General features: G+C 35.3%; 1 long non-coding RNA gene and 1 other non-coding gene across 3 annotated transcripts in view; one reads left to right on the top strand and one right to left on the bottom strand.

The window, feature by feature from the left end:
- LOC132002452 (uncharacterized) overlaps nt 1-15,243 on the top strand; it is a 40,544-nt gene extending 25,301 nt beyond the window's left edge. The window contains exons 5-6 of one of the 2 annotated variants that reach the window (XR_009399899.1): nt 12,786-12,848; nt 14,516-15,243. This is a non-coding gene — a long non-coding RNA (uncharacterized LOC132002452). Of the gene's footprint in view, nt 1-12,785 lie in introns of both variants that reach the window. The other variant, XR_009399897.1, reaches the window with a different exon arrangement.
- LOC132003029 (U6 spliceosomal RNA) lies at nt 1,793-1,899 on the bottom strand. Its single transcript, XR_009400108.1, has one exon. It is a non-coding gene; the product is annotated as a U6 spliceosomal RNA (small nuclear RNA).
- Nucleotides 15,244-15,443: the final 200 nt, after the last annotated feature.

Here is a 15,443-nt window from a genome sequence, read left to right as displayed (position 1 = left end):
CTAGGCTCTTATATTGCATTGCATTACAGCCTCTTGGTATTTTCCCCAGCCCTCATCTTGTCTTATCCTTTTCCCACTACCCTACACAAAACACAAAATACTTCTCTTCACACACTATTAGAGAAGTATTGCTAGGTGAATAAGGAACTCCTGATTGACTAGAAAAAGGGAATTTAAATAGAATCTCTTTTCCTTTCAGTGATTCTACCTTGAAGGAAAGAAGAAGAGCAGAACCTTCAGGGACTGAAATCACAAGACTTGCTAGAAAGAGACTGATAATATATAATAGCCATTGGAAAGATAAAAGGAGACATAAAATTCAACTTTTGCCTCCCATTCTTTCCCTTTTTGCCTTCCACATACTTCAGTTGGGAATCTTTATATGTGCAGTATATATTTTGTGTTATCCTTGTTATTACAAAGTTTTCTAAAAGGCTAGGTGAGCTGACTGACAGTCGGTGGAAAAAAAGGTAGTCTATTCTGACTGTAGTGACCAAAGGAGTTCAATTCAGACCAAACATCTTACTCCCATTTAGAAGGTCTTCTACTACAAACGCATTACCAGTTCTTTTCCTTTCTCTTTCATTTCTCTCTACTGTCATATTTGTGTTTTCTGTTCCTATCAAATTATCAAAGCCTCCTGGGCAATGAAATATCCATTCCTGCTCTGCAATAGTTTTTGTGTATTGCCTTATCTCTAGGGCCTTGAATAGCATCTAGCACATGGCACATAGTGAACACTCAATAAATTTTTGACGAATGAATGGTTCTTTTCTCTCTGGCAAAATCCATCACTACTTTAAAAAATCGTCAGAAAATATGCCTATTCCAGTAAACTTCTATCCACTATCAATCTAGTTTTAAATCACTTCATTTTCTACTTCTCCTTAACAATTACTTAATAGTTTGTATTTGATTAAGATACTCTTATTATGTTACTTTTTAAACACTCCCAAATCCTTTTTACATATGCTGTATTTTCAAAAAATACCTCAAATTCTTGGGGCACATGAGTGGTTCAGTCAGTTGAGCATTCAACTCTTGATTTTGGCTCAGGTCATGATTTCAGGGTCCTGAGATTGATCTCAACATCATGCTCTGTGCTCAGCAGAGAGTCTGCTTGAGATTCTCTCCCTCTCCCTTTGCCTCCCCCACCCTACTGCTTGCACTCAAATGCAGCCTCTCTCTCTAAAATAAATCAATCTTAAAAAAAAAAAAACACCTCAAATTTTGTATATTATATATGCTGCTCAACAGTGCCTCAGGTGCTGTAGAAAGCTAGATACTCAATAGATGGGCAGGCTACCTCCTTTTTTTTTTTTTTTTTAAGATTTTTACTTATTCATTTGACAGAGATCACAAGTAGGCAGAGAGGCAGGCAGAGAGGAAGGGAAGCAGGCTCCCTGCTGAGCAGAGAGCCCAATGTGGGGCTCGATCCCAGGACCCTGAGATCATGACCTGAGCCGAAGGCAGAGGCTTTAACCCACTGAGCCACCCAGGTGCCCCAGGCTACCTCCTTTTAAGACATTCTTGGATCACTGTGATCTGCTTTGAAAGGGAGTTTAGATACTGGATAGGTTATATTTTTTGGTATTTCACTCCTCTATTATGTGACTTTCAGTAAAATTCCTTCAGTGCTCAATTTAAGGAGAAATTAAGGAACCATTTCCTAAAGAAAAAACATTTTAAAGTTATAGAAGTATCTATATGCTGGTACATTTCTCTAGAAATATTTAATGTAATATAAAATTCTGGACTGGTCAGTTTGAATCTCTTCTGCTTTTTTTTTGTTGTTGTTACGGAATGCTTCATGAATTTGCCTGTCATCCTTGCACAGGGGCCATGCTAATGTTCTCTGTATTGTTACACCTTTAGTACCTATGCTGCTGAAGCGAGCACTGCATCTCTTCTTGTCATTTCCACAGAGATGTCCATGCAGCAAAGGAACTAAAATAGTATTATGTAGAAAATATCACCAATCCTAAAAAGACCCCTAATTTCTTCAGAGAGGAAACAGAGATATCCTGAGTTTTGCAGTACTTAATCTATTCCTTAGTTGTCTCATGAAAGAGTTAATGTAGTAGAAGGCATTCAAGGAACTACTGAGATGTCAGAATAAAAATACACAAAGTCTAAGACTATTTTCTATAATGCATTTTTGAATAGATTAAGAGTCATGCACTCTCTGCTTCTTTCTCCATCTACACTGTCTTCTGGCTATAAAGTTGGGCAAGCTATATAACAAAGCAGTTTCTGAGGATGCCAAACTAATAGTTTCTGAGTCACTCCCATTTTTCTTTGTGAAAGTCTACAACACATGGGTTACTCTCTATATTTCCTCCAAACCCCAAAGTGTTAGGTTGCCAAAGAAAACTTATCAAGTAATATTCCTATTTGCCTTCATGTAATCATTTTAAGTACATACAAATCCACATTAACATAAAATATCAAGCCACAGAATTGAGTTTTAGTTTTACTGACATTTATATATCATACTTCCTGTTTATGATTTCAGAAGTGCAGCCATGCAGTGCTTCTATTAAAAATTGAGTGACTGAGAACAGTTTGAGGATTACAATGACAACTTATCCAAGGGGCGGGGCGGGGGGACACTAAACTTACTACTGCTTTTTTTGGTGGAATTGCTATCTTTGTTGAATATTTTTCAAACATCATTTACTAATAGTGTAGTTAGGAAGGGGAACTTGGTAGTCCTGTGTCCTTGAAACACACACACACACACGCATACACATATAATGTATGTAAGGGTAATACTTGAAAAAATTTGCTTTTTTTCCCTCCTTTTCAGATGTCAATTACCAGTTGGTTATTGTTACGCATTAATTAACAGTCCCACCTGAAGGAGGGAAAAGGTGGAGGTGAATGCAATTCTTAAATAAAAGCCTCTTTATTTATTTGTTCTATCTGAAGCATAATAATGTAGTTTATTTTTTGGTGTCCACTTCAGATTTTGTGTGGGTGTGTGTGTGTGTAGAGAGAAAGCGAGCAATAACTCCTAGTCAGACATCCAAATCCATGTTCTCCTTTCTTTTTGGCCACATAGATAAACTCATTCCCAACCTCCTTTGCAGACAGTTGTGAGCATGTGACCAAGTTAGAGCCAGTGGAATAAGAATGGCCGTTATATGCACTGCTTTTGAGTCTCCTAAAAAACTCCTCTTCTAATGGACTGGAATAGACAAGACCCCACAGGAGACCTTAGAAGTCTGGTACTGAAAGCCTAGGTAATAGAATACCTTGGAAACTAAGTACTGAACTTCTTGTTTATTTTAGCAAGAAACTTGATTATAGCAAATATAATTTGAGCAATTATACATTCTGGGATTGATCTGTATGGCAATTAGCTTACCCTAATTAATTTAATATACAAAACTAGTATTTGCAGTGTCCCTATGATGCACAACACCATTGGGCATTATTTACATTGTAATGTATATAAATGGCATTTCCTGAAGTAGGATTAAGAAGCTACAGGTATGTATACATATGGATATACATAAATCTTTATCCCAGGACTTATGCAACAATGTAGTTCTGCCAAACTAACTCCAGCTACCCTCCTACTTTTTATTGTACACAAGCATCAGTTTGTATAATACTGTATCTGTGCTAACAAACTGAGGTAGAATGCATCATCCAACAAAAATCTTAAGGGGAAAATGCATATTTAGGATACAAATCAGAATTTTTTTTTTTAGATTTGTTCAACTGTTAGCTACCTACTATACTTGTATAACCTAATACCCTCTGGTATGTGTTAGGCTGAAAGAGTGTTAGGATCCCTCATCTGCCTTCACCCACTCCAAGCTTACTGCTGTAATAAAAATTTTCTGGGTTTTGCTTTCCTCATCTGTAAGATGAGAGCTGGATTATATGAACTCAAAGATCCCATCACTAAAATTCTGCTATAATGTCATTGATATAATATCAGTTGACATAACTGACAGTCAATAGCTATGGAGCTATTGGTAGAAATAATTGTTAATGTGAGTGTTCCTTTGGATTCCAAATTGATCCTATAGAGGTCTTATTAGTATCTTGGAAGTTTTTAAAATTTTTTAAGATTTTACTTATTTATTTGACACAGAGAAATCACAAGTAGGCAGAGAGGCAGGCAGGGGTGGGGGGGAAGCAGGCTCCCCACTGAGCAGAGAGCCTGATGCAGGGCTCAATCCCAGGACCCTGAGATTATGACCTGAGCTGAAGGCAGAGGCTTAACCCACTGAACCACCCAGGTGCCCCTCCTGGAAGTTTTTTAAAAAGGTATCTAACTTGCACCAATTCATAATGAAAGAGGCACAGAGAGGTTCCATTCTTTTCCTAAATAAAAAAACTACTAAGTTGAAAAGGTATCTAATTTTAAAGTGGGTGTCACACCTCTCCGATTTCTGTGCTCATGGGTGGAAAAGTACCAATGCTAATGCAGAATGTGCTATCTATTGAAATAATATATCATATCATATTGAAAAAAAGGAAAAAATTAAATAGTAGAGTATATAGTTATTCACTGAATTTAGTAGTTAAAGCCTTAAATTTTATTTCTCCTAATCGTATATTTATGCTCCAGTGTTTCAATGTAGCAATAGCCAATATAGCAAGTTCAGGATTCTGGCAAAATCATTGAAGTCATAATTACCTTTGTCATAATTAACACACTAAATCACATTTTTGGTATGGCTAACAGAAGTGAATCTTTGCTAATTAATTTGTCTGCAGTTGGGGTTTTAATATCATGGATTTCAACTTTGGTTAAAGCTAAACTATACATTATCCAGACTTGATGCAGGCATGGACTTGGCTTTTCTTCACATTCTTTTACTGCAGGAAGCTGCGGAAATACGGACCTTACTCTGGATGCTGTTTTAGAAAGGAGAAAGAACAGGCTCTTGTAACATTGTCCAAAGTAGAGTTCTTATATTAATAAAAAGCATGTAGAGGCTGGAGTAGCTAAGAGAGAATCACAGTGATTTTTATTTTTCCCAAACAAAAGGAATAAAACAAAAGAGAAAGCCTATAGTAGTATTTTGAGTAGATAAGTATGGATTTTTTTTTTAAAGATTTTATTTATTTATTTGACAGAGAGAGAGATCACAAATAGGCAGAGAGACAGACAGAGAGAGAGATGAGGAGAAGCAGGCTCCCTGCTGAGCAGAGAGCCCTATGCGGGACTCGATCCCAGGCCCCTGGGATCATGACCTGAGCCAAAGGTAGAGGCTTAACCCACTGAGCCACCCAGGTGCCCCAATAAGTATGGATTCTAAGATATCCTTTACAATACTGCAGAAATTGGGGGAAAAAAAAGATCTTTAGAATAAGGGCATGGATAAGTACATTTTGGTATATCCATACATTCCAATATATGGATGTGAGAAGCATCTTGTAAAAATATTCAATAACATGAAAAAATGGTCATTAAAAACTATAAATCCTTTATCCCTATTAAACAGGATTCAATCTTATTCCTTTTCATCCTCCATATAAATAGGAGCATAATGAAAGAGATGTTTAACAGAAAGATGCATAGACAGTGAATTTCAAAACCTAAAGTGATTTTTAGAGTTCATTTAGACAAAATCCATCATCTTGCAAAGGAAACTGATACTCTGGAGAATGAAATGTCTCACCTAAGGTTTCAATCCCTTTAGCACTGCCAGTTGCTGTAACTGAGGTTTTCTTAAGTCCCCATATTTGGAATGTTTTCACTTTCTACTACTACATGCTACATCAGAGATTGGGTCAGACACAGAAGAAAGAGTAATGAAGGGAAGGCCAAAGTCTAGATATCCCAGTCTATCCTTTCTTTTTTATTATTTTTTAAAGATTTTATTTATTTATTTAACAGACAGAGATCACAAGTAGGCAGAGAGGCAGGCAGAGAGAGGAGGAAGCAGGCTCCCTGCTCAGCAGAGAGCCCGATGTGGGGCTCGATCCCAGGACCCTGAGATCATGACCTGAGCTGAAGGTAGAAGCTTACCCACTGAGCCACCCAGGTGCCCGGTTATCCTTTCTTTTGGAGGGGGGAGTACAGAGCAGAAGGGGATGATAATGACCTTTCATAAAAAATTATAGAGGTATCTATGTAGAGAGATATCTGTATATCCTAATATAGGAAATTAGGATTCTAATTAGGAAATTAGAAATTTAGGATTCTAAATCTTTAACTTTTTTTTTTTTTTTAAAGATTTTTATTAATTTATTTGACAGAGAGCGAGACACAGCAAGAGAGGGCACACAAGCAGGGGGAGTGGGAGAGGGAGAAGCAGGCTTCCTGCTGAGCAGAGAGCCAGGTTCAGGGCTTGATCCCAGGACCCTGGGATCATGACCTGAGCTGAAGGCCTACGCTTAATACAACTTGTGTAGAACCCAAATCATTTCTTTGTCTCATGTAATACTGGTAGTGGAAGTGCTTAGATTACAATTTAGGACTATTCATTTTTTCATCTGCTTTTGTCTGCCTCTTCCACTAGAATATATCTTCCAAAAGGACAGGCCTATATCTTTTTTCTGTTGATTCCAGTGCCCAGCAAGTGTTTGACACACAAATCACTAAGTATTTGGTGAGTGAATGAATCATAGCTACTAAGAAGCAGTAATCCTGTATTAACTTAGACTAGATTTCTTCTGGATAGTTTCTCAAGCTTTGCAGTTCCATCACCAGTCTAAGTTAATTTTAGAATTAGATGAACCTGCTTTGTTCATATGCTTTGTATTTCAGCCTAGAACTGTTTAAACTGTTAACTGTTTAAAGTTAACTGTTAAAACAGAACTGTTTTATAGTATTAGTTTAGGCATTCTTAAAACTCTTGTGCTAAATCTGCGGTTTGGAAATAACCTTGGCCTGCAATTTTATTTAGATTTCCATCCACAGATGAATGTGTACATCTGTACCATGAATTAGTGGTGTACATGTGAGATTAAACTGATGATGAGTTGGGAGACAACACTGTTAGGTGAGCATGTCTGAAAATAGGAAAAGCGAGATAATGATACCTTAGGCTGAAATAAGTATATATTTAAACTTATATCCTCAAAGTAAGTGTAAGTTTTGAACCTGACAAAAACAAGTAAATATTTTGAAGAGTGGGTTTTTCCTTAAAGGTAAGATACTAAAATCAAAACCAAAACACTGAACCCAAACTTAAATATTAGTCTCAGTTTTAAAAGGTACATTTTTCTCTTTAGACTTATTTTCAGTATAAAAGTTGTAGAAAATTAAAAGTTTTTTTATAGCAAAATTTTTACCAGATGAAGAATCCTAGAAAATATTGGCCTTTTAAGCTCATTTCTAGGAATTTGTCCTAACTTAGGAAATAACGTGAAATGCTAAAACAGACTTAAGCATAAAAGTTCATAGCAGCATTACTTATAAGAAACAAAGGAAAACAGCTTAAATGAGCTAGAAATACTACTCAAATATATAATGTTATACAGCCATTGAAAATTTTTTTGAGGACTTTTAAATAACTTGAGGAAACATTTCTGGTATATTGTTATGAAAAAAGGCAGTGTACTCAAGTAGTTTAAATCTCTTAAGCTTAAAAAACTATGTGGAAATATGTCAACCTCAATAGTCAGTTGCCTGTAAATAAGAGAGCTACTGGTTATGGAGTATCCAAAACAAATACTGATATATCTCCTATAAATTATAAAAGTATAAGGGTTTAATATAGTTTAGTAATGATTTTAACATAGTAGCTTCTCAATATGTTCATGGATGATGAAGATGGTTAGAGTAAGGGCACCTCAATTAATTTATCAAGTTCCTTGAATCTGTCTGTTAGGTAGTACCTCTTCCACCAAGGGTTTAATGATATATTACAGTGTCAAAAAGCTGTCCCTAAAATTCCTCTTAGTTTGTGTGGTGCACTTTTGCAAACTATTATTTTGTACTTCAAAAAGAAGGGTCTCTTATGTGCTAATTTATTAAAAACACAAAAGAGAGAAAAATTTGTTCTTACCTTGTTTATTTTGGTCAGCTGTGAGCTTCAGGTAAGATTCTGTGATCTGATGTCACTAGCAAAAAGGTTTCTTGTGGAAATAACTAGCAATAGTACTTACCTTGTAGGCTTGTGGTAAGTGTTAGAGGTAATGTATGTCAAGTTCCTAGCATGCACTGCACACAGGTATTCTGTAAATGGTGGCTCTTATAATACTGTATACTACTGTGACATCTTATTGTTCTATTCCTATATATAGAGTGAGCTGAAAAAATATGAAGTGCAATCTATTTAAAAACATTCTAGACCTCCAGATAAAGATGGGAAGTAAAGGCAGACCACAAAGTCTTCCTCTTCAAATCTCTTACAATACAGGAAAAGCAAACAACAGTAAAAAATTCCTTTAAAAACAAAAAATGTCTGTAACCTAAGCCAGTGAAGACCAAAATAATACTATTATTTCAAGACCAATACATTTGAATACCAAGAAATGAAATATGCCTGGAAATCAAATTCTCAGCAAATGGGAAGACTGAAAATCCCAACACATTCCCCTATTCAATTCATTTTTCTATTCTAAGTGATTACACCTCATCTCTTCTGCTAAATCTCTCATATTTCCCCCTTTCCCCCAAACTCTTGTGTTACTGTAAAATAGAAGCAGTCACAAGAAAAACTCATCTTTCTTACACCCTGTTTACCAACTTCTCTTCTTCTGTACTTAATACTGTTTTCCTTTATGAAGGATCAACTATTTTTTCTCTTAAATAAGGCATACTCCCTAGCTGTGTCCCCATTCTGTTATCTTGTAAACTCAAGGATTGTGTTCCTGTGATTATTTCCTCCATTTCCTGCATCCTCATTGTCTCTCTCTTTACTGGATTATTCTAATCAGTAAACATACTATAATGTTTCCCATTCTAAATATACTATCACCACCTTTCCCCCTCTACTTACTGAGTGAGCCCATTTTTCTACTCCCCTTTATATAAAACTTTTTAAAGACTGTGCTTGCAGTTTCCACTTCCTCGCTTTACATCATCCCTTCAGTCCATTTCAATTAGGATTACTGTTTCTACAGTCCCACCTAAACTAGGCTTATTGAAATCACCAATGAATTTCTTGCCACATCATTTTCCTCTTCTCAAATGTTTGGGATGGCAGGCATATTCCTCACTCCTTTTTTCCTTCTCTATCAACATTTATTTTCCCTTGGGTCATCTCATCAAGTTCTTTTTTTCCTTTTTTAATGTTGCAGATGTTCTAAAATTTGTATTCTATTCTTCATATCTCTGTCGAACTCTGAACTTATGCCCAATTGCCAGCGTAGGAGATGTCCAGCAAGGACTTCAAAGTTAACACATTCAAAACCAATCTCTTTATTTTCTTCTCACCCTCAATTTACTTCTCTCCAGGTCTTCCCCTGGGTCAATAAATGACATTATTTTCATCCCTTTGCTCAAGACAAAAATCTAGAAGTCATCCTTAATTCCTTTCTGTGCCGGTTACTAAGCTGTTATCTCTTAATTATAAACCCTTCCACACTTATAATCTTTTGTCCTGACAGGATGGGACTCTGTAAACTACATTTCTATTCTGGCAACTGAATCCTTGCCGCATTCTGTTAATAAGGCGTATTAGAGAAAGACTGAAAGTCAAGAAGAGAGGGGAAAAGAACTCTCTCCTTGTTATCTTTCTGCACATGTCAGGGTTGTCCCAGTTATGGACCTTCACCCTCACAGTGGCAGTCAGCTCCAAATTTCAAATATCTCCCTCTCCTAGAACCAGTTCCAGCATACCCAACATACCCTGTCAGAGGTACCAGCAGCAAATGGGCAGCAACCTGTCTTCTGAGGCCAGGGTTCCAGCTCTGCTTAGTCTCCCCTTCTAGCTTCTGGGTTCTAAAAACTCTAGGCCTTCCTTGTGTTTATCGAGTTTTAGGTGTAGTGGCTGCTTCTTGAAGTTAATCTTATTTCAGTGTTCCCTTTTTGCATTTTCAGTTCTACAGCACCTATCTGACCATTCTTTATACCTGGTTATTGCTATTGAAATACTTAGGGGCAACCTGAATTACTGCTCTGAAGCATACATCATCTCCCCCCTTCTCATTACACTTAGAACAAAATTCATTCGCCTCACAACCCTTTTTGTGATCTGATCTATCCATTCTCTAGTCTCATCTCTCACCACTTTTTGGTTACTCATTTGGCTCTAATGATTCTGTCTTGAACACACCACTTTCCCACTACAAGACCTTTGTATTTACTCTTTTCTGTGTCTGGAGTGCCCAGGTCTTTCCCTGGCTTCACTCAGATCTCTTCTCAGGTGTCATTTTACACGGAGAGAGGCCTGCTCTCATGTTCCATATAAAATGCACAATTCCTTCCCCTATCCTTCCACTTTCTTACTTGGGGTTCTTCATATTACTACTTGACATTGTTACAAGTTTATTTATTTCTCTCTCCCCTATCCTTAACTAAAAGCTTCATCAAGGCAGAATATCTTATTTACCACTGGTGCTAGTACTCAATAAATTCCAGGTGACAAATGAATTTAATAAATTGCAGTGAACGTAGGAGAAAAGTAGACCAAAGTAATTGCAAAGAAAATCATGTAAGTGAGACAAAGATAACACAATAAATCTGATTCATCTTCCTGAGCACATAATACAACAAATGAATCAGAAAAAGCACATAAAGATGTAACGGAAGAGAATTTCCACAAAATAATGAAAGAACTGAACCTGCAGAAAAATAATGAACACATAATATTCAGTAACTGAGGCATATCCTGGTTAAGCTACTAACCATAAAGAATGAAGGAAAAACTTCTCAGATCTCCAGGCAGAAAACTAAATAACTTATCTAGAGGGAGGAAATCATGCTGGCCTTAGACTTCCTCTAAGCAATATTCAAAGCCAGAAAACAAAGGAAAAATGTCTGTACAGTTTTGAGGCAAAGCCAGCATGACCCCAAACTATTACATTTAAGTAAGTGTCATTTGAGAACTGATGAAAAAAGCAAACACAGCATCCATGGATCCATGTAGAAAAAAGCAAAAAACAAGAAACTAGTGAAGAGCAGATAACTGATCAATCAAAATTAATAACTAGGATATTGAGAATCAAGCCATGTTGTGAGCACTGCATTAAGATCAAGACCAAGTGTTCAAAGAAATTAGAATTATAAATCAGAAATAAACATTAAAACCTTAACTTTGTAAAAATGATGATGTAAAAATACATTTTTCACGGCAGAGTCTGTTAGCATTTCTAAATTTGAAACATAGATTTAAAACAAAGTCTCCAAACTCCTATTTAAATTTCAGGTATTTTAGAAAATAAGATCTCTTGTGGTAAAGAAACATTTCCCTAAAAGTTCAGCAATTCCTTCAGTTATCTTACCACTACCAAATTAAAATAATTTTAAATTTAATACTTTTTAACTTAAGTGTAATGTACACATTCTGATCTTAAATAAGATTATCTTATTTGTATAAATGCATAGAAATGCCTACCATGACGTTCACTTAAAACTGACGTTAAGATCTAGGATCTGATATTTTAAAACATTCCTATAACTTTCTATATTGTTTAAAATATTTGTAAGTGAACATGTATTACGAACATTTGTTATTTTTATAAAAACACTATTATACACAACAATGTAAATATACTTAGTACTACTGAACTGTACTTTTAAAAAAAATGGCTAAGATGGTAAATTTTGCGCTATGTGTTTTTTACTACAATTTAAAATAAAAAATAAAAAATTTTAAACATACTGTTATAAAATAGATCCAGCCATTATAGCTTTACAGATAGATTTTGACTATGCTAAATTTTTCTTAAATCAATTTTACCACCAAAGGTTACCTCTCAGGTTATGCCATTCACAGAATATTCTCCACTTGCCTATACTTTATCTAATTTAATTTTAGAGAGCAGAGATTATTCACTGGTAGGCATTATTACAAGTATACAAAATGAAAAAAGTACTTACGAAGAATAACTTTAATGATGTGTTACTTTATGAAATATCCTAGTGTAAAAATGTAAATATATGTCATTTGACTTACATATTTAGTGGGTTTTTTGAGTTTTAGTGGGTTTTTTTGTGATTGTTAAGATAATTTTTGCTCATTTTTTAAAAAGGTTTTATTTATTTAGATAGCTAGCACAAGCAGGGGGAGCAGCAAGGCAGAGGGAGAGAGAGAAACAGGCTCCCTGCAGAGAGGGAGGGTACAGTGTGGGGCATGATCCCATGACTGAGTCACCCAAGCACCCAATTTGGCTCATTTTAAAAAAGAAAAAGCAAAAATTATAACCACACGTAACACACTTTGATATGTTTTTCCCCATCCTTTGTCTATGCATATAAATAGCTGCATTTTCAAATAAATGAGAAATAGTTTTATAACCTAAAAAATTTAACTGTGCATTAAATTACTATTAATATTTTTCTGTGGCATTAAGTACTTTTAGATATCACATAATATTCCATTTGATTGATATACCATTTAACCACTGCGCTACTGTTGAATATTCAGGTTGTTTCCTCTGTATAGATACTGTAGTGAGTATATATATAAATCTTGCCTTTGGGCGCCTGGGTGGCTCAGTGGGTTAAAGCCTCTGCCTTCCACTCAGGTCATGGTCTCAGGATCCTGGGATCAAGCCCCATATGGGGCCCTCTGCTCAGCTGGGAGCCTGCTTCCCCCTCTCATCTCTGCCTGACTCTCTGCCTGTTTGTGATCTCTGTCTGTCAGATAAATACATGAAATCTTTAAATTAAAAAAAAAATCTTGATTTCATATTTATTTCTTTAGGATTGGTTCCTGGAAGTGGAACTACTGTATCAAAGATTTGGACATTTTTAAGACCCCAGAAAGGTAATACAGTATTAAATGTGATTATAAATGTGAACACATTCTTAGCAACACTAGCTATTAACACTTATTACTTATTTTCAATCTTTATCAATCTGATGGGGAGACTCCTGTGTAATTTAATTTGATAAAATTGCATTTTTGCACATATACTCATATTAATAACTTTACTATCTCAAGGACTTAATATTCTTTGTCTTCTCTATGATGCTTACTCAGCTGGTTAAGAAATGTATTTTTTATTGACTTTGGCAGTCTTTCTTTTAAAATAAATTATATTTTGAACACATACAAAGGTGAAGAAAAATAGCATAAGGAAGGATCCAAATTATTTTACTTAGTAAAAAAAAGGTAAGATTGTGTATCATTCTTTTTTTTTTTTAAGATTTCTTTTATTTATTTATTTGACAGAGAGAGAGAGATCACAAGTAGGCAGAGAGGCAGGCAGAGAGAGGGGGAAGCAGGCTCCCTACTGAGCAGAGAGCCTGATGAGGGGCTCGATCCCAGGACCCTGAGATCATGACCTGAGCCTAAGGCAGAGGCTTAACCCACTGAGCGACCCAGATGCCCCAAGACTGTGTATCATTCGTAATGTGGTAAATAGAGCATTATTACAATAAGCTAGTAATATTGTATTTTATTTATTGAATTTCTTTTCTGAAATCATATTGAATTTATTGCTTAATGTGCCATTTTCATTATGGCACTATCCAAAATGTTTCCTAAATGCTTATTAGTTTTTATAAGGTTAAGAAAAACATTCACTAGGTAACTACTTTGAAATAATTGCCTCAACTCTGCTTTCATTCCTAGTGCCTAGAAACAGACTTGCCTACTTTAATTTTCTTTCATGTTATCATTACTATGAAGTCATTCTATAGATAGGGTAATAAGCATTCTGGCATGTAGAAAAATAGCATCTGTGAAACTATATGGCACAGTTTGGTTGGGGCTGTTCCTCCCTCAGAACTTCATTATGTAATTTAAAAGTGTTTACTTAAGCTCCTTTGGGCTGCCTCCATGGTAGCTATGAAGTCACAGAATTAGGAACAGTTTAGGGCCTGATAACAAAGTCTATTTGTTTAATGTGAATGCTCTGTCAAGTTTTTTTTTTTTTTTTTTTTTTTTATCATTGCTGTATAAGAACCTTTAAAAACAAAAATATACGTAATTCATTTTTTTTAAAAACACATATGCTTCTTCAAAAATCATTAAGAAATACTCAAAGGGTTCATAAATGTGTTTTTGCTCATCTTTTAGATGTGCTTATTTTTTAAACTTGTATTCCATACTATGGATTCACAGTATGATTTTGACTCAATATAATTATAAATGGTTATGCAAAATGACCAAATTGTGTAGAGGTATTAGCCTTTAGGAAAGTACAAATTATTAAAATTCTATTTCTAAGCCAAGAAAGCACTATTTCTAAGTCATAAATGAAATCTTTCTAAGAGAACATCGAAGATGTGTAAATTATAATAATACCAGTTTTAGGAGAATTTAAAAAGATATTAGATTATAAGAAAAGATTGTTTGTGATTACTCAAAGAAGGGTAGTATTTTCAGTTCCTAAGAGAACTCTTGAGCCTTTTTACCAACCAAATAATTATGTGTACTGGTTTTATTATTTATTTTTAAGATTATTTATTTATTTACTTGTTTGACAGAGATCACAAGTAGTAGGCAGAGAGGCCGACAGAGAGAGAGGAGGAAGCAGGATCCCCGTGGAGCAGAGATCCCGATGTGGGGCTCGATTCCAGGACCCTGGGATCATGACCTGAGCTGAAGGCAGAGGGTTTAACCCACTGAGCCACCCAGGCACCCCTGTGTACTGGTTTTAAAGAAAAATAATGCAATGTGCATTGTAAACATGGAAGAAGAGTCATTTTAAATTTTGTATTTTAATAATCAAGTGGTATATCATCTAAAAGGCAACACACAAATTCTTATAAAATACCAAAAATTTCAACCATTCCTTTTAGAATCATTGAGTTTTATGAATAAACAAGCCTAAGTCAAGATCTTGACTTATACAGCTCTTTTAAAGAAGTGTCATTTTAATTATGTAACATGAAATTTGTTATAAAATTGTTTACTGGAATAGTCCCCTTATAGCATTTTGCTTTTTAACTCAGAAGTAAAGACATGTCATTGATGGCCTTCCCAATGATTTGGTGAGGTATAAAATCAGGGATTATTCAGGGAAGGAACAGAAAAAACTTTTAGGACATGATTATCTTTAAGGTATAGCCACTGTGGGGATCCTACTTGGTTTGTGAGAGAGGGGGTATCTGTGTATAGGACACCTGACCTGCAGTGGGGAGAATGGTCAGGAGAGAGAAGGAGGAAAGATGAGACAAACTGCCTACTTGGATTGGTTTAGAATTAGCTTTGCTGTAACAATGGAATGTTTGGGTTTTTGTATCTCATTCTGCTATCAAAAGAGGATGTTTGGTTTCTTATGTTTAAACATTTTTAATATACAGTATTTTGTTTATAAATCTATTTATCTGAAGTTAATAGGTATGGTGATTTTAAACACATTGCAAATTCTTTGGCACTCCTTCCATTAAAAGAGGAGTGTAATTCCCCTCT

The sequence above is a fragment of the Mustela nigripes genome, chromosome 15, assembly GCF_022355385.1.
Source record: "Mustela nigripes isolate SB6536 chromosome 15, MUSNIG.SB6536, whole genome shotgun sequence".
NCBI classification, from domain to species: Eukaryota; Metazoa; Chordata; class Mammalia; order Carnivora; family Mustelidae; genus Mustela; species Mustela nigripes.
Note: the sequence above shows the minus strand (reverse complement) of the source record. Positions and strands in the feature narration are given on the sequence as shown.